The following is a 23672-nucleotide window of genomic DNA, read 5'->3' on the forward strand; positions in this document are numbered from 1 at the left end:
AGTAACACAACTTCACAGAGTTAAACAAATGTGCAACAGAAACAAAGTAACACACCTGAAAATAATATTGTTCAACATGGTATCTTCAGCCAGATACTTTAGCGTTTTGAAGAAAATTAGAGAAGACTTTTCCTTGGTTGGTTTCCATAGCTTGATAGGCTCAAAAGAAAACAACACCAACACCAACAACAATATCCACTTCTTCAAAAACAAACAGCAGCACTGTATTCCACATGGGAATGGAGCATCCCTTCTCTGTTTTCTCTGACCTGACATCTGCCAAGGGAACCTACTTAGGGACATATTTAGATGAGAATGATTGCCCCATCCTGGAATCATCTGAGTTCTAGTGGCTGGCCTGCAGCCCCTTTTGTTGGTCTGCAGCAACTAGCATTAATTCCTGTTGGCACAGATGCTTCCTAGGGGAACAGCTCCTTAAGGATATCTCTTTCTGCTCTTCTTTACTTTAGCACTTAATGGTGTTGTTTGTTTTTGCTCTTTTGCGGGGCCTGGCATTCAGCTCCCAAATAAGTCACACACAGGGCTTATTCTTAATTATAAATGCCTGGCTTTAGCTTGACTTGTTTCTAGCCAGTTTTTCTTATCTCAAAGTATCCCATCACCCTTATGCCTCTGGGCTTTTCCCGTTCTCTTATTTCTGTAAATCTTACTCTTACTCTGTGGCTGGTTGGCTGGGTGACTAGTCCCTAGTGTCCTCTCTGTCTCTGTCTCTCTCTCGCCCACGCTCATTGATCTCTCCTCCCAGATTTCCCCTTCTTTTTATTCTCTCTGCCTGCCAACACCACCTATCCTTTCTCCTGCCTAACAATTGGCCATTCACTTCTTTATTAGACCATCATTTGTTTTAGACAGGCACAGTAACACAGCTTCACAGAATTAAACAAATGCACATAAACAAAAGTAACACACCTTAAGATAATATTTCCCCAAACACTCATTTTTTCCTAGGAACTGTTTGCTTGAAATGTCCTGTTAACCTGCTGACAACTGAGGCTCTGTTGCTTGAAGCCAGTATAGTTTCATGAGATATGATTCGATTGCATCCATATTTTCTATGTTCATTTGAAATGCATGCAAATTTTGTCACTCTCAGTATTACTGGTCTTTAATGACTGGTTCTTGGCATTTAATTAAAGGTATGGAATGGCACTTAGTAAATATGATACCTAGATGTCATGCTGGGAGTTAAGGCATACTGTGCCCAGTGTTTTGTATAATATTATGAATACAGACAGCTTCAATAAACAGAAAAGGGAGCCTAGAGAGATGGCTTAGCATTAAAGAGCACATACCTGCTCTCCCAGACAATCAGAGTTCAGTTCCCCGAATCCACATTTGGTGGCTGGCTCACAGCCACGTGCAAATCCAGGTCCAGGATCTAAATTCTCTGGCCTCCACTGACACCGATAGACACACATACACAACCCCACACATAGACACGCCACCCCCCATGATATCAAAACCAAACAAAAAATCCAAAAAGTGGATTATGAGAAAAACCACATGTAAGCTGATATGTATACACAATAGGTTTTTCTCAAGCTATATATAAAAATAAAATTGTGATTTTTTTCAGCAAAATGAATGGAACTGGAAATTGTTATGTCTGGTCTGGGCATCATGGCACATAACTTTAATTTTAGCACTTGGGAGGCAGAAGCAGGAGGATGTCTGTGAGTTCAAGGCCAGTCTGATCTACATAGAGAGTGAGTTCCAAGACAGCTAGGGCTACATAGAGAAACCCTGTGTCCCCTTCTGTCCCTATCCCCCAAAAAAAGTCTCAGGACAAAACCACATTTTCTCTAACATGTATATCTTAGATTTTAGTTTGTATGTGTGTGTGTGCCTGTCATGAAAGAAGAAAGGGGACTGTGGAAAGAGAAAAGGGGGGCCTAAGAGAGGACTGAGGAGGAGAGAAGGCCCAAGAGATGGGTATATGGTGCTGGTTGGTCATCGCAAGAACACAATGTTAGTTTTTAGAGCTTTATTAGGAGGGAAAAATGGGTGTGGAGAAGGGGACCAGGCCTGGTGAGAGAGAAAGATGTTTGAGGGAGCAGAGCAGAGCAGAGAGAAAACAGAAAGAGGGGGTGGGGGTTCACATCCGGCTTTTTAAAGGTGGGGATTGCGTCAGCACCTGCTGCTGCTGTAAGCCATTAGAGCCAAGCTGCACATGTACAGAATCCTAACACCAAGAATACCTGCAACAGAAAAGCAGAAGGGGGTCACTGGGAACAGCAGCTGTAGGAGGAGAGCAAGGTCGGGAGTGGGGATGTGGGGGTGGGGGGACAAAGCCCAATAAATATAAGAGTATTCATGGACATGACATAAGGAAACTTGTTACTTTATCAGTTTTTTTTAAAGATGAATAAAAAAGACCAACAGGAAATGATGATGCAGGTGGAGGCTATCACTCAATAGTGTACTTGCCCAGAATGCATGAATCTATCCATAGACCCAAATGAAAAACAGAAGATGGTACAAATAGCACTGATTTATTTGACATACTGGTATTCCTCTCAGGTATGAGAGCAGCACGACGGAGCCACATCCTGAACCACAAAGGTTTGTTTGATTTTTCTAAACAGGGTTTCTGTGTGTAGTCCTGGCTAGCCTGGAACTCACTCTGTAAACTAGGATGGCCTCAAACTCACAGAATGATGTAACAGGAATTTCTTTCTTTTTGGGAGGAGGGGGTGATCGGGTTTCTCAGTTTAGCTTTGGAGCCTGTTCAGAAACTTGCTCTGTAGACCATGCTGGCCTCGAACTCACAGATATTCACCTGCCTCTGCCTCCCAAGTGCTGGGCACCATCACCACCAGGCACAGCCAATACTCTTAACTGAGGAGTCATTGGCGGGCTGGAGAGATGGGTCAGTGGTTGGGAACAGTGGCTGTTCTTCTGGTAGACCTGGGTTCAATTCCCAGCACCCACATGGCAGCTCACAACTGTCCCATTTCCAAGGGAAAAAAGACTACTCACCCATCTCTCTCTAGTTCACTTTTTGCAAAATTCACAATGAAGATCAGGGTATAGGAAGGTTAAGTGAATCAGGGAAACGACCTTGCAGGGATGCTGCTTAGTAGGAAAATCTGGACTTAATCAAAAGCTTTCTCTTTTATTTCAGGAAGTTTCCAAGGTTCTAATTCCCTACTCTTAGTGAATAATTGATGCTGGACGGGACATTGCTTAATTAAAAAAAAAAGAAAACAACTGCATGTGGGGTGGTGGTGGCACATGCCTTTAATCAGAGCACATGGGAGGCAGAGGGAGGTGGATCTCTGTGATTTCGAGTCCAGCCTGGTCTACAGATCAAGTTCCAGTACAGACTCCAAAGCTACACAGAGAAACCCTGCCTTGAAAAAAACAAAAAAAAACCCCTGCATTATTATTTTCAATATTAATATTATTGAAAAAATTAAAAGTGGACATGGCGATGCACACCTGTATTCTCTGCATGTGGTGAGTGCAAGGTCAGTTTGGTGTACATGAGACACTATGGAAAAAATACAATAAAATTTAGACATAATACTTAGAAAAAATTCAGGAAAGACCGTCTATGACAGTGGTTCTCAAGCTTCCTAATGCTGTGACCCTTTAGAACAGTCCCACATGTTGTGGTGACCTACAAGCATAAAATTATTTTTGTTGCTACTTCACAACTATAGTTTTGCTACTGTTATGAATCATAATGTAGATATCTGAGATGCAGGACATCTGATTTGCAACCCCTGTAAATGGGTCCTTTGACCCTAGAAGGGTCACGACCCAGAGGTTGACAACCATTGGTCTAAGCTGTTTACAGTAAACGTGTGGTTAATTCTCATGATCAATGATGCATTCCCACTAATCAATGCAGAGAGATGGGTGAATGGGATAGACAAAGAGTTATCTAGAAGTCTGTCTCTATCTGTCCATGTGTTTGTGATGTTCCCATCCTTGAGTGTGAGCTGGGAGCTAGGGGAGGCTTTGTACAGCCACTGAAGTTGGAATCATTCAAGCTTTTCCTTTGTGTCCTGGGTGCTGGCATGGGATGCTCCCAGGGGAAAGCTCAAGTTCTGATACTATGATCAATTTTATTCATTTCTCATTTATGAAGTATAAATGCCTTCGAAATTGCCATTTCACTCATTTCCAGGAGTACCCTTCAGGGGCATTAAATGCATCCACATTATCCTGGAGATGGCCGTCAGTGGGAAGGACAAAGCTCTGGATTTAATCCTCAATAGCTATACACAAATAAACACAATCACATTGTTGTGAAATCCTCACCACCATTCTTCCCCAGTACTTATCTTACATCACTGGAATTCTGTACTCATTGATATAATTTCCTATTTTCCCTCCCGCAGACCCTGAAATCCATCATTCTACTCTCCATTTCATATGAATTTGGCTCCTGAGTACATAATAGAAGTGGAATCATAGTGTGTTTGTCCTTTGCTGTCTTGCTTCTTTTGCTTAGCATGTTTTCACAGGGTTTACCTGTGTAGTGGTGCATTTAGCAGACATTCTTTAATTTTGAAGTCCAAATGACAGTCCATCCTGTGGATATGCCATACTTGTCTGTCCATGAACATGGGTGTTTCCATCATTTGACCATTATGGATAATGCTGCTATGACCATGAATGGGAAGCTACCCCATTTGAATCTCTGCTCTCATTTCTTTTCAGTACATGCCTAGAAGGTGAATTACTGGATCACAGGTTAGTTCAATGTCTAATTTTTGAAGGGCTGCTCTACTGTTTTCTAAAGAGGCTGCACCATTTGTGTTTACATCGACAATACAATGTGTCCAACTGTCTTCATATCTCCATCAACACATTTTGGTTTTATATACTAGCTATCTTAGTAGATGCTACACATTATGCATCTTAAAGTAAACTGTTCGTTATTTTATATATGAAAGTTTAATGTTAATATTATTGAGAACATTAAAATGACATGGTGTTGCATGCCTGTCTTCTCAGCACTTGTTAGAGAGAGGCAGCAGGACCGGGAGTTCAAGATCAGGTTGGTCTACGGGAGACATTGTGAGAAAGTAATCATTTTAATCCAGATACAGAAAACAGTTAAGGAAGTACTGTGGATGGCAGGAAAACAGTCAAAAGTTAGGTGACAAAATAGACTATTTGTAAACTATATGGAGTTTATATCTGCAGATTGTTCGGCAAACTGGCTTACTAAGAGATAGGTGAGTTCAAGCAATATTTGGAGCTGGGCTCAGAGATGCATATTTGTTATCTCAGCACTCAAGATGTGGAGGCAGGAGGATTCTGATTTCAAGGCCATCTTCAACAACATAGGCAGTTCAAGGCCACCCTGGGTTACAAGAGATCCTGTATTTAAAGAGAACGCAATATTTTGTGCCTATTAGGCACTAGTCCTTTATAAATGTAATGTGAAAAGCTATGATGGTCAGTGAAATAGGCAGAATGTGAACGAGTAAGTATGCAGTGATTAGGATTTTGGATAATATGTATTTTAGCTAAGTGCTTTCCTTTGTATTTAAACTGCACTCGGAAAAAAACACGTCTGAAGTGCACACATCTATTTTCAGTGGATATATCTGAGTCAGAGGGTGAGGGTCAGGCAGAGGAGACACACAGGGTTCAGTTTACACATACATCTCTTTTTGTCTTTCTGGAAAACTTGTAATTAGGAAAATATATTAAGATAGAAATATGGAGGGAGGGAGATGGCTAAGCAGCATGACATGAGTTTGATCTCTGGAACCTTGAGGTTGGGATGTGGGTTTGGGAGGGTGTCTGTGAGACCACCACTGCCAGCAGAGTAATGGTCTGAGGTAGGCAAAGGAAGTTCGGTTCAACACGACTAAGGAGCCACTGTTGATTCAAACACAGGTTCTATAAACTGACTGAGAAAAACAAGTTCACAATAGGAGTCTGGGGGAGGGTTTCGTGTGTTCTTGGACACACAGACAGTGTAAAGGTAACCAGGCTATTAGCCAAGTCCATTGCCAGCCTTCTGGGCAGACAACAGGCTGTGAATTCCTTTGAAGGACAACCCCATGTGTTGTTTAACATTTTAGATTCCACTAGAGCTTATGTGGGAGCACAAAGATCTGGTCTCCTACAGCACCCATAGGGTGAAAGGAAGGGAGGGACTCATGCTGGTTGTTCTCTGACCTCTAAACACATTCACTGAAGCATGGTTACATCAACGTCTACACCCCTGCCCCAAATAAATAAATAAATAATAAATAAATAAATAAATAAATAAAATCATTTTAAAATGTAAAACTAAAAATGTAACTCAACTGACAAAAATCATGTACATCAATTATATTTTGGTAGTGGTACATAATACATTGACTCGTTGAGCAAAGTATATTTAGATGAAAACAATTCTTTTTTTGTAGTGTATCTTTGGGTGTGTTTCTGTCTCAAACTTCTTCCAAAATAATCATGCAGTTTTCTCTTCAGTTCAGGCAGGAAGTGAATATCTAGTTTGGGGCTTAGAGACAGTAAAAAATCGTGTGTTTAGAGAATCGCTGCCATTGGGTTGTACATTCTAGAAAGATCTGGCTTATGTGAGGACTCTAAGCCCCACCTTTCCCCTTTCCTGTTTGAAAAGCTTCAGCATCAGAGCCTTTCAGAACTGCAATTTTGATTCTGACCACCAGATGGCAGATATCTTCATTGTCCTTACTAGAGGACATAGGATTTTGTGAGTGTGCCTGTGTGTGTGTGTGTGTGTGTGTGTGTGTGTGTGTGTTTGTGTGTAATTCAAAGCAAATGTTTGTTTTTTTGAATCAAATCAAATCAGAAAACACAGGGTTAAAACAAACAAAAACTTCAACATCCCTCCCCAAACCAAAACAAAACAATCCCCCCAAAAAACCAAAAATAAAAAAAAAACCTCTCCAAAATTACATACATATTTTGGTAATAGACGATGACGCAACAATGAATCCAAGTGGAATGGAGGAGCAGTGTTAGTTTCTAAACAAGCACACCTCACACTTTTTTATCTCAAAATATTTTGATAGTGAGATGCATTGACAGGAAAAAGGCTTTAATGTAACTAAAAAGTCCAAGATTCCAATGACAGTCTTAAAGCTAATTAGCAGTGTTCTCAAATATGGACAGCCTGGTATAGTTCTGTGAAAGAGTCATATACGCTGCCCTAAAAGATCCCTGCCGAAAATCAAGTGTACTTAAATGGGTCTGAAGGAAGTAGGACTTTCATGATATGAAAAGTATTTCAGGATGTAGTATGATAGGGCTGCAAGAGCAATACCACCATTATCAGAAGTCACAGAAGAGCTTATTGCTGTACCTTGCATGAACAACAAACACCTGCATTACAGGAAACACACCCACTTGACCCATTGAACATCATTCCACAACAGTTTTACTCAGCAGAGAATAAGTCATACATCTTTTCTGTAAAAATTCCAAGTATTAGATGTGCAGCTTCACATTACATCACCATGTTTTGCCTTATTTTCCAAGTACAAAAAACACAATTTAGTGAAATAAGATGTCCATATTAAAAATAAAGCCTACAAAACAGTTCCAGTGCTTAGAAAGATTATTCAAAATGCACATTGTGATCTCCAAGGTCCAAAATCTTTAAACAAAGTCCATGTATACATCTTGTTTATTTTTCTTTGCCACAATAACTTTATTGAGGTGAAATCACAATTGAATTTCTTTGGTCAGTAAGTGGACACAAATGTTTTCCCACACAGTTAAATAAAAACAGGAAGTCAAGTTGAATATGCCAAAATGATGTTGTTGGTATTTTACTCTTTTGGCTCTTTGGAGGCCGACCACCTAGCTCCCAAATAAATCACACACAGAGGCTTATTCTTAATTATAAATGCCCGGCCTTTGCTAGGCTTAGTTTCTAGCCAGCTTTCCTTAACTTCAGTTACCCCATCTATCTTTTGCCTCCGGAACTTCCCTGTTCTCTTGCTTCTGTAAACCTTACTCTTCCTCTGTGTCTTGCTGTGTAGCTGAGTGGCTGACGCTGGAGTCCTCCTCCTGTTCTGGATCCTCCTTTTCAATTCCCTCTTCCCTGGTTTCTCCTTCTGTTTATTCTCTCTGCCTGCCAGCCCCAACTATCCTTTCTCCTGCCTCACCATTGGCTGCTCAGTTCTGTATGAGACCATCAGGTGTGTTAGGCACAGTAACACAACTTCACAGAGTTAAACAAATGCAACAGAAACAAAGTAACACACCTTAAAATAATATTGTTCAACATGGTATCTTCAACCAGATACATTAGCATTTTGAAGAAAAGTAGAGAAGAGATTTCCTTGGTTGGTTTCCATAGCTTGATAGGCTCAAAAGAAAACAACACCAACACCAACAACAATATCCACTTCTTCAACTACAAACAGCAGCACTGTATTCCACATGGGAATGGAGGATCCCTTCTCTGTTTTCTCTGACCTGACATCTGCCAAGGGAACCTACTTAGGGACATATTTAGATGAGAATGATTGCCCCATCCTGGAATCATCTGAGTTCTAGTGGCTGGCCTGCAGCCCCTTTGGTTGGTCTGCAGCAACTAGCATTAACTCCTGTTGGCACAGATGCTTCCTAGGGGAACAGCTCCTTAAGGATATCTCTTTCTGCTCTTCTTTACTTTAGCACTTAATGGTGTTGTTTGTTTTTGCTCTTTTGAGGGTCCTGGCAATCAGCTCCCAAATAAGTCACACAGGGCTTATTCTTAATTATAAATGCCTGGCTTTAGCTTGACTTGTTTCTAGCCAGTTTTTCTTATCTTAAATTATCCCATCACCCTTATGCCTCTGGGCTTTTCCCGTTCTCTTATTTCTGTAAATCTTACTCTGTGGCTGGTTGGCTGGGTGACTAGTCCCTAGTGTCCTCTCTGTCTCTGTCTCTCTCTCTCTTGCCCACACTCATTGATCTCTCCTCCCAGATTTCCCCTTCTGTTTATTCTCTCTGCCTGCCAGCACCACCTACCCTTTCTCCTGCCTTACAATTGGTCATTCAGTTTTTTATTAGACCATCATTTGTTTTAGACAGGCACAGTAACACAGTTTCACAGAATTAAACAAATGCACATAAACAAAAGTAACACACCTTAATATAATATTTCCCCAAACACTCATTTTTTCCTAGGAACTGTTTGCTTGAAATGTCCTGTTAACCTGTTGACAACTGAGGCTCTGTGGCTTGAAGCCAGTATAGTTTCATGAGATATGATTCGATTGCATCCATATTTTCTATGTTCATTTGAAATGCATGCAAATTTTGTCACTCTCAGTATTACTGGTCTTTAATGACTGGTTCTTGGCATTTAATTAAAGGTATGGAATCACACTTAGTAAATATGATACATAGATGTCATGCTGGTAGTTAAGGCATACTGTGCCCAGTGTTTTGTATAATATTATGAATACAGACAGCTTCAATAAACAGAAAATGGAGCCTAGAGAGATGGCTTAGCATTTAAGAGCACATATCTGCTCTCCCAGACAATCAGAGTTCTGTTCCCCGAATCCACATTGGGTGGCTGGCCCACAGCCACTTGCAAATCGAGGTCCAGGATCTAAATTCTCTGGCCTCTACTGACACTGATAGGCACACATACACAACCCCACACATAGACGCGCCACCCATGATTTTAAATAAAAAAAAAAAAAACCAAAAAGTGGATTATGAGAAAAACCACATGTAAGCTGATATGTATACACAATAGAATTTTCTCCAGCTATATATAAAAATAAAATTGTGATTTTTCTCAGCAAAATGAATGGAACTGGAAATTGTTATGTCTGGTCTGGGCATCATGGCACATATCGTTAATTTCATTACTTGGGAGGCAGAGGCATGAGGATGTCTGTGAGTTCAAGGCCTGTCTGATGTACATAGAGAGTGAGTTCCAGGACAGCTAGGGCTACACAGAGAAACCCTGTGTCCCCTTCTGTCCCTACCCCCCCAAAAAAGTCTCAGGACAAAACCACATTTTCTCTAACATGTAGATCTTCGATTTTAGTTTGTATGTGTGTGTGTGACTGTCATGAAAGAAGAAAGGGGACTGTGGAAAGAGAAAAGGGGGGCCTAAGAGAGGACTGAGGAGGAGAGAAGGCCCAAGAGATGGGTATATGGTGCTGGTTGGTCATCGGAAGAGTCATGGGCCACGGAAGAACCCAATGTTAGTTTTTAGAGCTTTATTAGGAGGGAAAAATGGGTGTGGAGAAGGGGACCAGGCCTGTTGAGAGAGAAAGATGTTTGAGGGAGCAGAGCAGAGCAGAGAGAAAACAGAAAGAGAGGATGGGGGTTCATATCCGGCTTTTTAAAGGTGGGGATTGTGTCAGCACCTGGTGCTGATGTAAGCCATTAGAGCCAAGCTGCACATGTACAGAATCCTAACACCAAGAATACCTGCAAGAGAAAAGCAGAAGGGGGTCACTGGGAACAGGAGCTGTAGGAGGAGAGCAAGGTGGGGATTTGGGGGTGGGGGGACAAAGCCCAATAAATACAGAAGTATTCATGGACATGACATAAGGAAACTTGTTACTTTATCAGTTTTTTTTAAAAGATGAATAAAAAAGACCAACAGGAAATGATGATGCAGGTGGAGGCTATCACTCAATAGTGTACTTGCCCAGAATGCATGAATCTATCGTTAGAACGAAATGAAAAACAGAAGATGGTACAAAGAGCACTGATTTATTTGAGATACTGGTATTCCTCTCAGGTATTAGATCAGCACCACGGAGCCACATCCTGAACCACAAAGGTTTGTTTGATTTTTCTAAACACGGTTTCTGTGTGTAGTAGCCCTAGCCTGCCTGGAACTCACTCTGTAAACTAGGATGGCCTCAAACTCACAGAATGATGTAACAGGAATTTCTCTCTTTTTGGGAGGAGGGGGTGATCGGGTTTCTCAGTTTAGCTTTGGAGCCTGTTCAGAAACTTGCTCTGTAGACCATGCTGGCCTCGAACTCACAGATATCCACCTGCCTCTGCCTCCCAAGTGCTGTGCACCACCACCACCAGGCACAGCCAATACTCTTAACTGAGGAGTCATTGGCGGGCTGGAGAGATGGGTCAGTGGTTGGAAACAGTGGCTGTTCTTCTGGTAGACCCGGGTTCAATTCCCAGCACCCACATGGCAGCTCACAACTGTCCCGTTTCCAAGGGAAAAAAGACTACTGACCTAATTCTCTTCAGTTCACTTTTTGTTAAATTCACAATGACGATCAGGGTATAGGAAGGTAAGTAAATCAGGGAAACGACTTTGCATGGAGGCTGTTTAGTAGGAAAATTTGGAATTAATCAAAAGCTTTCTCTTTTATGTCAGGAAGTTTCCAATTTTCTACCTGCCTAGTCTTAGTGAATTATTGATGCTGGCCAGGACATGGCTTAATTAAAAAACAAACAAACAAACAAACAACTGTGGGCTGGAGAGATGGCTCAGAGGTTAAGGGTACTGGCTGCTCTTCCAAAGGCCCTGAGTCCAATACCCAGCAAGCACATGGTGGCTCACAACCATCTGTAATAAGATCTGATGCCCTCTTCTGGCCTGCAGCCATATATGCAGGCAGTACACTGTATACATAATAAATAAATAAATCTTAAAAAAGTAACCCCAAAAAACTGTATGTGGGGCAGTGGTGGCACATTACTTTAATCCCAGCACTCAGGGAAACAGAGCCAGGCGGATCTCTGTGAGTTTGAGTCCAGCCTGGTCTACAGAGCGAGATCCAGGACAGGAACCAAAACTACAGAGAAACCCAGTCTCAATACAAACAAACAAACAAACACACAAAACCAACCAATGAACCAAGCAAACCAAAAAACTTGAGCTCTTTGGAAGAGCAAACAGTGCTCTCTTTTATTTTTCTTTTCTTTAATGGCTTTTCGAGACAGGTTTTCTCTGTGTAGCTTTGGAGTCTGTTGTGGAACTCGCTCTGTGGAACAGGCTGGCCTCGAACTCAGATCCACCTGCCTCTGCCTCCTAGTGCTAGGCACCACCACCTCCCGGCACAGCCAATACTCTTAATTGAGGCACCTTCTTCGGGCTAGAGAGATGGCTCAGTAGTTGGGAGCAGTGGCTGCTCTTCTGGTAGACCCGGGTTCAATTCCCAGCACCCACAGGGCAGCTCTCAACTGTCCCTTGGAAAAAGACTACTGTCCTGTTTCTCTCTGCTTCACTTTTTATGAAATTCACAATGAAGATCAGGGTATAGGAAGCTTAAGTAAATCAGGGAAACGACCCTGCAGGGAGACTGTTTAGTAGGAAAATCTGGAATTAATCAAAAGCTTTCTCTTTTATTTCAGGAAGTTTCCAAGTTTCTAACTGCCTAATCTTAGTGAATAATTGATGCTGGACATGACATTGCTTAATTAAGAAAAACAAAAACAACTGCATCTGGAGTGGTGGTGGCACACACCTTTAATGGCAGCACATGGAAGGCAGAGGGAGGTGGATCGCTGTGATTTCGAGTCCAGCCTGGCCTACAGGTCAAGTTCCAGGACAGATTCCAAAGCTACACAGAGAGACCCTGCCTTGAAAAAAGAAAAACAAGAAAATCTGCATTATTATTTTCAATATTAATATTATTGAAAAAATTAAAAGTGGACATGGCGATGCACACCTGTATTCTCTGCACTTGGCGAGTTCAAGGTCAGTTTGGTATACAAGAGACACAATGGAAAAAATACAATAAAATTTAGACATAATACAAAGAGAAAATTCAGTAAAGACTGTCTAAGACAGTGGTTCTCAAGCTTCCTAATGCTGTGACCCTTTAGTACAGTCCCTCATGTTGTGGTAACCTACAACCATAAAAATATTTTTGTTGCTACTTCACAACAATAATTGTGCTACTGTTATGAATCATAATGTAGATATCTGATTGCAGGACATCTGATTTACAACCCCTGTAAATGGGTCCTTTGACCCTAGAGGGGTCACAACCCACAGGTTGAGAACCCTTTGTCTAAGTTTTTACAGTAAACCTGTGGTTAATTCTCATGATCAATGATGCATTCCCACTAATCAATGCAGAGAGGTGGGTGAATGGGATAAACAAAGAGTTATCTGGAAGTCTGTCTCTATCTGTCCTTGTGTTTGTGATGTCCCCATTCTTGAGTGTGAGCTGGGAGCTAGCGGAGGCTTTGTACAGCCACTGAAGTTGGAATCATTCAAGCTTTTCCTTTGTGTCCTGGGTGCTGGCATGGGATTCTCCCAGGGGAAAGCTCAAGTTCTGATACTATGATCAATTTTATTCATTTCTCATTTATGAAGTATAAATGCCTTCGAAATTGCCATTTCACTCATTTCCAGGAGTACTCTTCAGTGACATTAAATGCATCCACATTATCCTGGAGATGGCCGTCAGTGGGAAGGACAAAGCCCTGGATTTAATCCTCAATAGCTATACACAAATAAACACAATCACATTGTTGTGAAACCCTCACCACCATTCTTCCCCAGTACTTATCTTACATCACTGGAATTCTGTACTCATTGATATAATTTCCTATTTTCCCTCCCGCAGACCCTGAAATCCATCATTCTACTCTCCATTTCATATGAATTTGGCTCCTGAGTACATAATAGAAGTGGAATCATAGTGTGTTTGTCCTTTGCTGTCTTGCTTCTTTTGTTTAGCATGTTTTCACAGGGTTTACCTGTGTAGTGGTGCTTTTAGCAGACATTCTTTAATTCTGAAGTCCAAATGACAGTCCATCCTGTGGATATGCCATACTTGTCTGTCCATGAACATGGGTGTTTCCATCATTTGACCATTATGGATAATGCTGCTATGACCATGAATGGGAAGCTACCCCATTTGAATCTCTGCTCTCATTTCTTTTCAGTACATGCCTAGAAGGTGAATTACTGGATCACGGGTTAGTTCTATGTCTAATTTTTGAAGGGCTGCTCTACTGTTTTCTAAAGAGGCTGCACCATGTGTTTTTACATCGACAATACAATGTGTCCCACTGTCTTCATATCTCCATCAACACATTTTGTTTTTATATAATAGCTATCTTAGTAGATGCTATACATTATGCATCTTAAAATAAACTGTTCGTTATTTTATATAGGAAGGTTTAATGTTAATATTATTGAAAACATTAAAATGACATGGTGTTGCATGCCTGTCTTTTCAGCACTTGTTAGAGAGAGTCAGCAGGACCGGGAGTTCAAGATCAGTTTGGTCTACGGGAGACACTGTGAGAAAATAATCATTTTAATCCAGATACAGAAAACAGTTAAGGAAGTACTGTGGATGGCAGGAAAACAGTCAAAAGTTAGGTGACAAAATAGAATATTTGTAAACTATATGGAGTTTATATCTGCAGATTGTTCGGCAAACTGGCTTACTAAGGGATAGGTGAGTTCAAGCAATATTTGGAGCTGGGCTCAGAGATGCATATTTGCTTTCTCAGCACTCAAGATGTGGAGGCAGGAGGATTCTGATTTCAAGGCCATCTTCAACAACATAGGCAGTTCAAGGCCACCCTGGGTTACAAGAGATCCTGTATTTAAAAGAGAAAGCAATATTTTGTGCCTATTAGGCACTAGTCCTTTATAAATGTAATGTGAAGAGCTATGATGGTCAGTGAAATAGGCAGAATGTGAATGAGTAAGTATGCAGTGATTAGGATTTTGGATAATATGTATTTAAGCTAAGTGCTTTCCTTTGTATTTAACTGCACTCGGAAAAAAAAAACAGGTCTGAAGTGCACACATCTATTTTCAGTGGATATGTCTGAGTCAGAGAGTGAGGGTCAGGCAGAGGAGACACACAGGGTTCAGATTATACATACATCTCTTTTTGTTTTTCTGGAAAACTTGTAATTAGGAAAATATATTAAGATAGAAATATGGAGGTAGGAAGATGGCTAAGCAGCATGACATGAGTTTGATCTCTGGAAACTTGAGTTGGGAATGTGTGTTTGGGAGGGTGTCTGTGAGACCACCACTGCCAGCAGAGTAATGGTCTGAGGTAGGCAAAAGTCAGTTCGGTTCAACACGACTAAGGAGCCACTGTTGATTCAAACACAGGTTCTATAACCTGACTGAGAAAAACAAGTTCACAATAGGAGTCTGGGGGAGGGTTTCGTGTGTTCTTGGACACACAGACAGTGTAAAGGTAACCAGGCTATTTGCCAAGTCCATTGCCAGCCTTCTGGGCAGACAACAGGCTGTGAATTCCTTTGAAGGACAACCCCATGTGTTGTTTAACATTTTAGATTCCACTAGAGCTTATGTGGGAGCACAAAGATCTGGTCTCCTACAGCACCCATAGGGTGAAAGGAAGGGACGGACTCATGCTGGTTGTTCTCTGACCTCTAAACACATTCACTGAAGCACGGTTACATCAACGTCTACACCCCTGCCCCAAATAAATAAATAAATAAATAAATAAATAAATAAATAAATAAATAATAAATAAAATCATTTTAAAATGTAAAAATAAAAATGTAACTCAACTGACAAAAATCATGGACATCTATTATTTTTTGCAAGTGGTACATAATACATTGACTCGTTGAGCAAAGTATATTTAGATGAAAACAATTCTTTTTTTGTAGTGTATCTTCAGGTGTGTTTCTGTCTCAAACTTCTTCCAAAATAATCATGCAGTTTTCTCTTCAGTTCAGGCAGGAAGTGAATATCTAGTTTGGGGCTTAGAGACATTAGAAAATCGTGTGTTTAGAGAATCGCTGCCATTGGGTTTTACATTCTAGAAAGATCTGGTTTATGTCAGGACTCTAAGCCCCTCCTTTCCCCTTTCCTGTTTGAAAAGCTTCAGGATCAGAGCCTTTCAGAACTGCAAATGTGATTCTGACTACCAGATGGCAGATGTCTTCATTGTCCTTAATTAGAGGACATAGGATTTTGTGAGTGAGTGAGTGTGTGTGTGTGTGTTTGTGTGTGTGTGTGTGTGTGTGTGTGTGTGTGTGTAATTAAAAGTAAATGTTTGGTTTTTTGAAATCAAATCACATCAGAAAGCATAGGGTTCAAACAAATGAAAACTTCAACACTCATTCCCAAATTAAAACAAAACAATCTCTCCAAACAAACAAACAAACAAAAAATCTCCCCCAAATTACATATATATTTTGGTAATAGAAGATGATGCAACAATGAATCCAAGTGAAATAGTGGAGCAGTGTTAGTTTCTAAACAAGCACACCTCACACTTTTTTTTTTTTTGAGACCTCACACTTTTTTATCTCAAAATATTTTGATAGTGAGATGTACTGACAGGAAAAAGGCTTTACTGTAACTAAAAAGTCCAAGATTCCAATGACAGTCTTAAAGCTAATTAACAGTGTTCTCAAATATGGACAGCGTGCTATAGTTCTGTGAAAGAGTCATATACGCTGCCCTAAAAGATCCCTGCCGAAAATCGAGTGACTTAAATGGGTCTGAGGGAAGTAGGACTTTCATGATATGAAAAGTATTTCAGGATGTAGTATGATAGGGCTGCAAGAGCAATACCACCATTATCAGAAGTCACAGAAGAGCTTATTGCTGTACCTTGCATGAACAACAAACACCTGCATTGCAGGAAACACACCCACTTGACCCATTGAACATCATTCCACAACAGTTTTACTCAGCAGAGAATAAGTCATACATCTTTTCTGTAAAAATTCCAAGTATTGGATGTGCAGCTTAGCATTACATCACCATGTTTTGCCTTATTTTCCAAGTACAAAAACAATGTGGTGAAATAAGATGTCCACATTAAAAATAAAGCCTACAAAACAGTTCCAGTGCTAGGAAAGATTATTCATATAGCACATTGTGATCTCCAAGGTCCAAAATCTTTAAACAAAGTCCATGTATACATCTTGTTTATTTTTCTTTGCCACTCTAACTTTATTGAGGTGAAATCACAATTGTAGTTCTTCGTTCAGTAAGTGGACACAAATGTTTTCCCACACAGTTAATAAAAACAGGAGGTCAAGCTGAGTATGCCAAAATGATGTTGTTGTTATTTTACTCTTTTGGCTCTTTGGAGGCCCACCACCCAGCTCCCAAATAAATCACACACAGAGGCTTATTCTTAATTATAAATGCCCGGCCTTAGCTAGGCTTAGTTTCTAGCCAGCTTTCCTTAACTTCAGTTACCCCATCTATCTTTTGCCTCCGGAACTTCCCTGTTCTCTTGCTTCTGTAAACCTTACTCTTCCTCTGTGTCTTGCTGTGTAGCTGAGTGGCTGACGCTGGAGTCCTCCTCCTGTTCTGGCTCCTCCTTTTCAATTCCCTCTTCCCTGGTTTCTCCTTCTGTTTATTCTCTCTGCCTGCCAGCCCCAACTATCTTTCTCCTGCCTCACCATTGGCTGCTCAGTTCTGTAGGAGACCATCAGGTGTGTTAGGCACAGTAACACAACTTCACAGAGTTAAACAAGTGCAACATAAACAAAGTAAGGCACTTTAAAATAATATTCTTCAACATGGTATCTTCAGCCAGATATTTTAGCATTTTGAAGAAAGTTAGAGAAGAGATTTCCTTGGTTTCCATAGCTTGATAGGCTCAAAAATGAAAACATACAACCCCCTCACTTCTTCAACCACAAACAGCAGCACTGTTATCCACATGCAAATGGGGCATCCCTTCTCTGTTTTCTCTGACCTGACATCGGAAAAGTCATGGGCCAAGGCAGAACATAATATGAATTTTTAGAGCTTTATTAGGAGGGAAAAATGGCTGTGGGGAAAGGGACCAGGCCTGGTGAGAGAGAAAGATGTTTGAGGGAGAGGAGCAGAGCAGAGAGGAAGCAGAAAGAGAGGGTGGGTATCTGAGTCTGGCTTTTTTAAGGCGGGGATTATGTCAGCACCTGGTGATGATGTAAGACATTAGACACATGCTGTGCATGTACAGAATCCTAACATTCCAGACTCTTTGCTTATTATAAAAAAAAAGGGAGTGAATAGGAATAGGAGCATTGTTTCTCCCGGAAAAACTGCTTCCAGCTGACTTAGTGGCCGTTGCTTGGCTCTTAGGTGGGGTAGGGAAGGGGGTCTTCCAAGGTGGACAGGAGTCTTGGAATGGTGGGCTGTCCTGCTGCCCTGGAGCCGTCCATCCCTCTTGGCTTGGCACTCTGGCTGCTTTTGTGTCTGACAGGATGCTGGTGAGACAGGAAAAGCCTGAAGTAGATCTGACCTGTCCAGATGGATTAAACTGGTTTCTGGAGCTTGGGATACATTTTGAACAGGTTAAGAAGCAGCCATGAGAAGATTAGTGACCATTTGTGGTGTTTAGTACTCTGCTTATATTGGTTAGTGTTAATGGGAGAGAAAAAGAGATTGGAACATGTTAAGCTTTATCAGAGAGAGATTATTTTAAGGCACCTGTTTCCTTTACTAGTTTGGCATCCAGGAGACAGGTGACCAATTGTTGAAAGCATATAACAGTAATAGATGGTTATATTAAAGTCTGTTTTTGTAGAGCCCAGATGCTTTTGGGTCTGGGGGTGTAAATACCTTTTAGCCGTTACAGTTTCTTACTTGATGGTCTCTGGACTCCAGTTCTGTGGTGATCCTGTACCATTATCTGAGCAGTGAGTTAGAACAGGGAACTGGGAAGAGAAAAGCTTGTGGTGCATGAGAACTTATTTCTTTGGAATTAGGGACAAGACAAAGATCAGGGCCCTGTCTGTGTGCACGAGGAGAAGCACAGGTGGGTGGGTCTGGAGTGAGGCACATGGAGGGAGCAATGAAATGAAAGCTCCTGTCTTAGCTGGAAATCTTTTCCCAGTAAGTAACCCTGAAAGTGCAATTAAATCTGGTGAGGCAGGTAAGGCTGTCCTCCCTACCCCAACAATAGAGAAACAAGGAGAGGTAAGACCCCAAAACTCGCAGGACCGGGTCAGTGGCTCTGGTGTCCAGAAGGAAAGACATGGATCTCTTCCATGCTGTGTTCTGGGTTCCTGTGAATGAGCCTGTGGCCAAGCCTAGCTCTGCTGGAGGTCTTAGCTTGATGTACCCATGCCTTCTTGGTGCCTGGGGGCAGTCAGCTGACCAGTTGTCTTTCTAGGTGGAACTTTCAACAAGGCTCAACTGATAGCCTGGCTAGCCCACGTGGCCTTTTTCCTCACTTAAACAGGGACCCAATGGCTTTCAGGAGCCAGTGTGTGCCAGCACTTGGCAATTTTGTTCCAGGCTTTCTCTGGCTTTTTATCTCTCTCCCCTGGTGTACCTTAAATGCCACAGATGACACTTTTGCCTTTTGGGTCAGGAGCCTTGCTCTCCAGATGTCTATGTTGGAGGTAGACCTGCCAGGAGGTGTGGGATGACTCATCCCTAAGGGACTTGAGAGCCAGACAGCCCAAACAAGTAAAAAAGATACTTTCTGAGAGCCAGCCTAGGTCTGCCTGATGGTCTTAGCAACAGCAGCTGAAACATGATCTGGAGATGACCTGGACCAATGAGAGGCAGCCATGTCACACCAGCAGATGCATATTCATCAGACCTTCCCCCAGGGTGGGGTGGAGGGTATATAAGGCTTGCCTTTTCCTGAATAAACTGAGCTTGTTTCCACATTCTCCTGAGTCTGTGTGGTTTGACTCTGGGCCTACTTGGCCCCCGCCCCCAAAGGGAACAACAGCATAGGACCCTGCTATAAGGAGGCAGGCTATAAACTGATCTCTGCTTAAGAGCCATCCTGATTACTGTAAACCTATTTGCATGGATCTTAACTTGTTTCCAGACCCCTCTATGCCTCTCACAAAAGCTTGAGAATGAGTAGGAGGAGTTAAGGTGAGTTAAAGTGAGAGTCAACAGAAGCAGCCCACCCAACACTGGAGAGCCTGCCCATTCGTCCCAAGTTAAGGTGAGGTGGGTTAAAGCCCACCCACTGTTGGAAAGCAGAAGTCAGATAGACAGAAATGGTTGCATGTGGCAGGGGGCCGTAGGGGGAGGGAGAAGGATTCAGAGCTTTAGAAGGAAGCTTGGGGATTAGGTAACAGAAGTTCCTGTGAAGCTGTAATGCAGCCAAATTTACTTGTATCCGCCAAATTTACTGGTATCCGCCCTTATGTCCCATGGCTACAGCCGAGAGAGAAAAATAAAAAATTAAAATAACAAACTGGGATCCTAGGCTCCTATCTCATGCATCCCTGAGGTAGAGGAAAGATCTATGAATCAGCACAGGTTACCCAAACCGTCGTCTCAGTAGGAGTAAATGCTGGGAGCATACGCAGCACGTGCACCACGGGGTGGTCGACAGCATCCTATACTTCAGTCAAGATAGAATATGTCCTTGCCTGAGCAGCCTGAAGACACCCCCCCCCAGGTCTGGCAGGAATAATATACCTCAGTCTGCAGAGCTGTGGGAAGGGACTCACCAATTGCACGTGTGGTGGAGATGCAGCGGAGGCTGCAGGACATGCCGAGGACAGGATGTGGTTGCAGTGGAGGTTGTATGAGCACAGTCCCGACACGGTACTGTGGTGGCGGTGGCAGCAGTGGGCAGTCACAGGACCTAGGTATAGTGTTCCCACAACATTCAGCCCTGGATGCTGAGTGTGCAGGACTTCCTATCTGAGATCCGAATCACGGCACCAAATGATGGGTATATAGCACTGGTTGATCGGTGGAAGAGTCATGGGCCACGGAAGAACCCAATGTTAGTTTTTAGAGCTTTATTAGGAGGGAAAAATGGGTGTGGAGAAGGGGACCAGGCCTGGTGAGAGAGAAAGATGTTTGAGGGAGCAGGGCAGAGCAGAGAGAAAACAGAAAGAGAGGGTGGGGGTTCACATCCGGCTTTTTAAAGGTGGGAATTGCGTCAGCACCTGCTGCTGCTGTAAGCCATTAGAGCCAAGCTGCACATGTACAGAATCCTAACACCAAGAATACCTGCAAGAGAAAAACAGAAGGGGGTCACTGGGAACAGCAGCTGTAGGAGGAGAGCAAGGTCACAGGTGGGGATGTGGGGGTGGGGGGACAAAGCCCAATAAATACAGAAGTATTCATGGACATGACATAAGGAAACTTGTTACTTATCAGTTTTTTTTAAAAAAAGATGAATAAAAAAGACCAACAGGAAATGATGATGCAGGTGGAGGCTATCACTCAATAGTGTACTTGCCCAGAATGCATGAATCTATCGTTAGAACGAAATGAAAAACAGAAGATGGTACAAAGAGCACTGATTTATTTGAGATACTGGTATTCCTCTCAGGTATTAGATCAGCACCACGGAGCCACATCCTGAACCACAAAGGTTTGTTTGATTTTTCTAAACAGGGTTTCTGTGTGTAGTAGCCCTAGCCTGCCTGGAACTCACTCTGTAAACTAGGATGGCCTCAAACTCACAGAATGATGCAACACGAATTTCTTTCTTTTTGGGAGGAGGGGGTGATCAGGTTTCTCAGTTTAGCTTTGGAGCCTGTTGAGAAACTTGCTCTGTAGACCAGGCTGGCCTCGAACTCACAGATATCCACCTGCCTCTGCCTCCCAAGTGCTGGGCACCACCACCACCAGGCACAGCCAATACTCTTAACTGAGGAGCCATTGGCGGGCTGGAGAGATGGGTCAGTGGTTGGCAACAGTGGCTGTTCTTCTGGTAGACCTGGGTTCAATTCCCAGCACCCACATGGCAGCTCACAACTGTCCCATTTCCAAGGGAAAAAAGACTACTGACCTACCTCTCTTCAGTTCACGTTTTGCTAAATTCACAATGAAGATCAGGGTATAGGAAGGTTAAGTGAATCAGGGAAACGACTTTGCAGTGAGGCTGCTTAGTAGGAAAATCTGGAATTAATCAAAAGCTTTCTCTTTTATGTCAGGAAGTTTCCAAGGTTCTAACTGCCTAATCTTAGTGAATAATTGATGCTGGGCAGGACATTGCTTAATTAAAAAAACAAAAACAACTGCATGTGGGGCAGTGGTGGCACACACCTTTAATCAGAGCACAGTGGAGGCAGAGGCAGGTGGATCTCTGTGAGTTCGAGACCAGCCTGGTCTACAGATCAAGTTCCAGGACAGACTCCAAAGCTACACAGAGACACCCTGCCTTGAAAAAAAGCAAAAACATCTGCATTATTATTTTCAATATTAATATTATTGAAAAAATTAAAAGTGGACATGGCAATGCACACCTGTATTCTCTGCACTTGGTGAGTTCAATGTCAGTTTGGTCTACATGAGTCACTATGAAAAAAAAAACAATAAAATTTAGACATAATACACAGAAAAAATACAGTAAAGACTGTCTCAGACAGTGGTTCTCAAGCTTCCTAATGCTGTGACCCTTTAGTACAGTCACTCGTGGTGACTTACAAGCATAAAATTATTTTTGTTGCTACTTCACAACTATAGTTTTGCTACTGTTATGAATCATAATGTAGATATCTGATATGCAGGACATCTGATTTGCAACCCCTGTAAATGGGTCCTTTGACCCTAGAGGGGTCACGAACCACAGATTGAGAACCCTTGATCTAAGCTGTTCACAGTAAACCTGTGGTTAATTCTCATGATCAATGATGCATTCCCACTAATCAATGCAGAGAGGTGGGTGAATGGGATAGACAAAGAGTTATCTGGAAGTCTGTCTCTATCTGTCCATGTGTTTGTGATGTCCCCATCCTTGAGTGTGAGCTGGGAGCTAGGGGAGGCTTTGTACAGCCACTGAAGTTGGAATCATTCAAGCTTTTCCTTTGTGTCCTGGGTGCTGGCATGGGATACTCCCAGGGGAAAGCTCAAGTTCTGATACTATGCTCAATTTTATTCATTTCTCATTTATGAAGTATAAATGCCTTCGAAATTGCCATTTCACTCATTTCCAGGAATACCCTTCAGGGGCATTAAATGCATTCACATTATCCTGGAGATGGCCGTCAGTGGGAAGGACAAAGCCCTGGATTTAATCCTCAATAGCTATACACAAATAAACACAATCACATTGTTGTGAAATCCTCACCACCATTCTTCCCCAGTACTTATCTTACATCACTGGAATTCTGTACTCATTGATATAATTTCCTATTTTCCCTCCCGCAGACCCTGAAATCCATCATTCTACTCTCCATTTCATATGAATTTGGCTCCTGAGTACATAATAGAAGTGGAATCATAGTGTGTTTGTCCTTTGCTGTCTTGCTTCTTTTGTTTAGCATGTTTTCAAAGGGTTTACCTGTGTAGTGGTGCATTTAGCAGACATTCTTTAATTTTGAAGTCCAAATGACAGTCCATCCTGTGGATATGCCATACTACTCTGTCCATGAACATGGGTGTTTCCATCATTTGACCATTATGGATAATGCTGCGATGACCATGAATGGGAAGCTACCCCATTTGAATCTCTGCTCTCATTTCTTTTCAGTACATGCCTAGAAGGTGAATTACTGGATCATGGGTTAGTTCTATGTCTAATTTTTGAAGGGCTGCTCTATTGTTTTCTAAAGAGGCTGCACCATTTGTGTTTACATCGACAATACAATGTGTCCCACTGTCTTCATATCTCCATCAACACATTTTGTTGTTATATAATAGCTATCTTAGTAGATGCTATACATTATGCATCTTAAAATAAACTGTTCGTTATTTTGTATAGGAAGGATTAATGTTAATGTTATTGAAAACATTAAAATGACATGGTGTTGCATGCCTGTCTTCTCAGCACTTGTTAGAGAGAGGCAGCAGGACCGGGAGTTCAAGATCAGTTTGGTCT

At 42.0% G+C, this 23672-nt stretch overlaps 2 pseudogenes; both read right to left on the bottom strand.

The window, feature by feature from the left end:
- Positions 1 to 85: 85 nt before the first annotated feature.
- LOC131900105 (lamina-associated polypeptide 2-like) lies at positions 86 to 2569 on the bottom strand (annotated as a pseudogene).
- A 5689-nt stretch (positions 2570 to 8258) lies between these two features.
- On the bottom strand, positions 8259 to 20386 carry LOC131900106 (lamina-associated polypeptide 2-like; annotated as a pseudogene).
- Between the last annotated feature and the right edge of the window lie 3286 nt (positions 20387 to 23672).

This window comes from Peromyscus eremicus, chromosome X (genome assembly GCF_949786415.1).
Source record: "Peromyscus eremicus chromosome X, PerEre_H2_v1, whole genome shotgun sequence".
Classification (NCBI taxonomy): Eukaryota; Metazoa; Chordata; class Mammalia; order Rodentia; family Cricetidae; genus Peromyscus; species Peromyscus eremicus.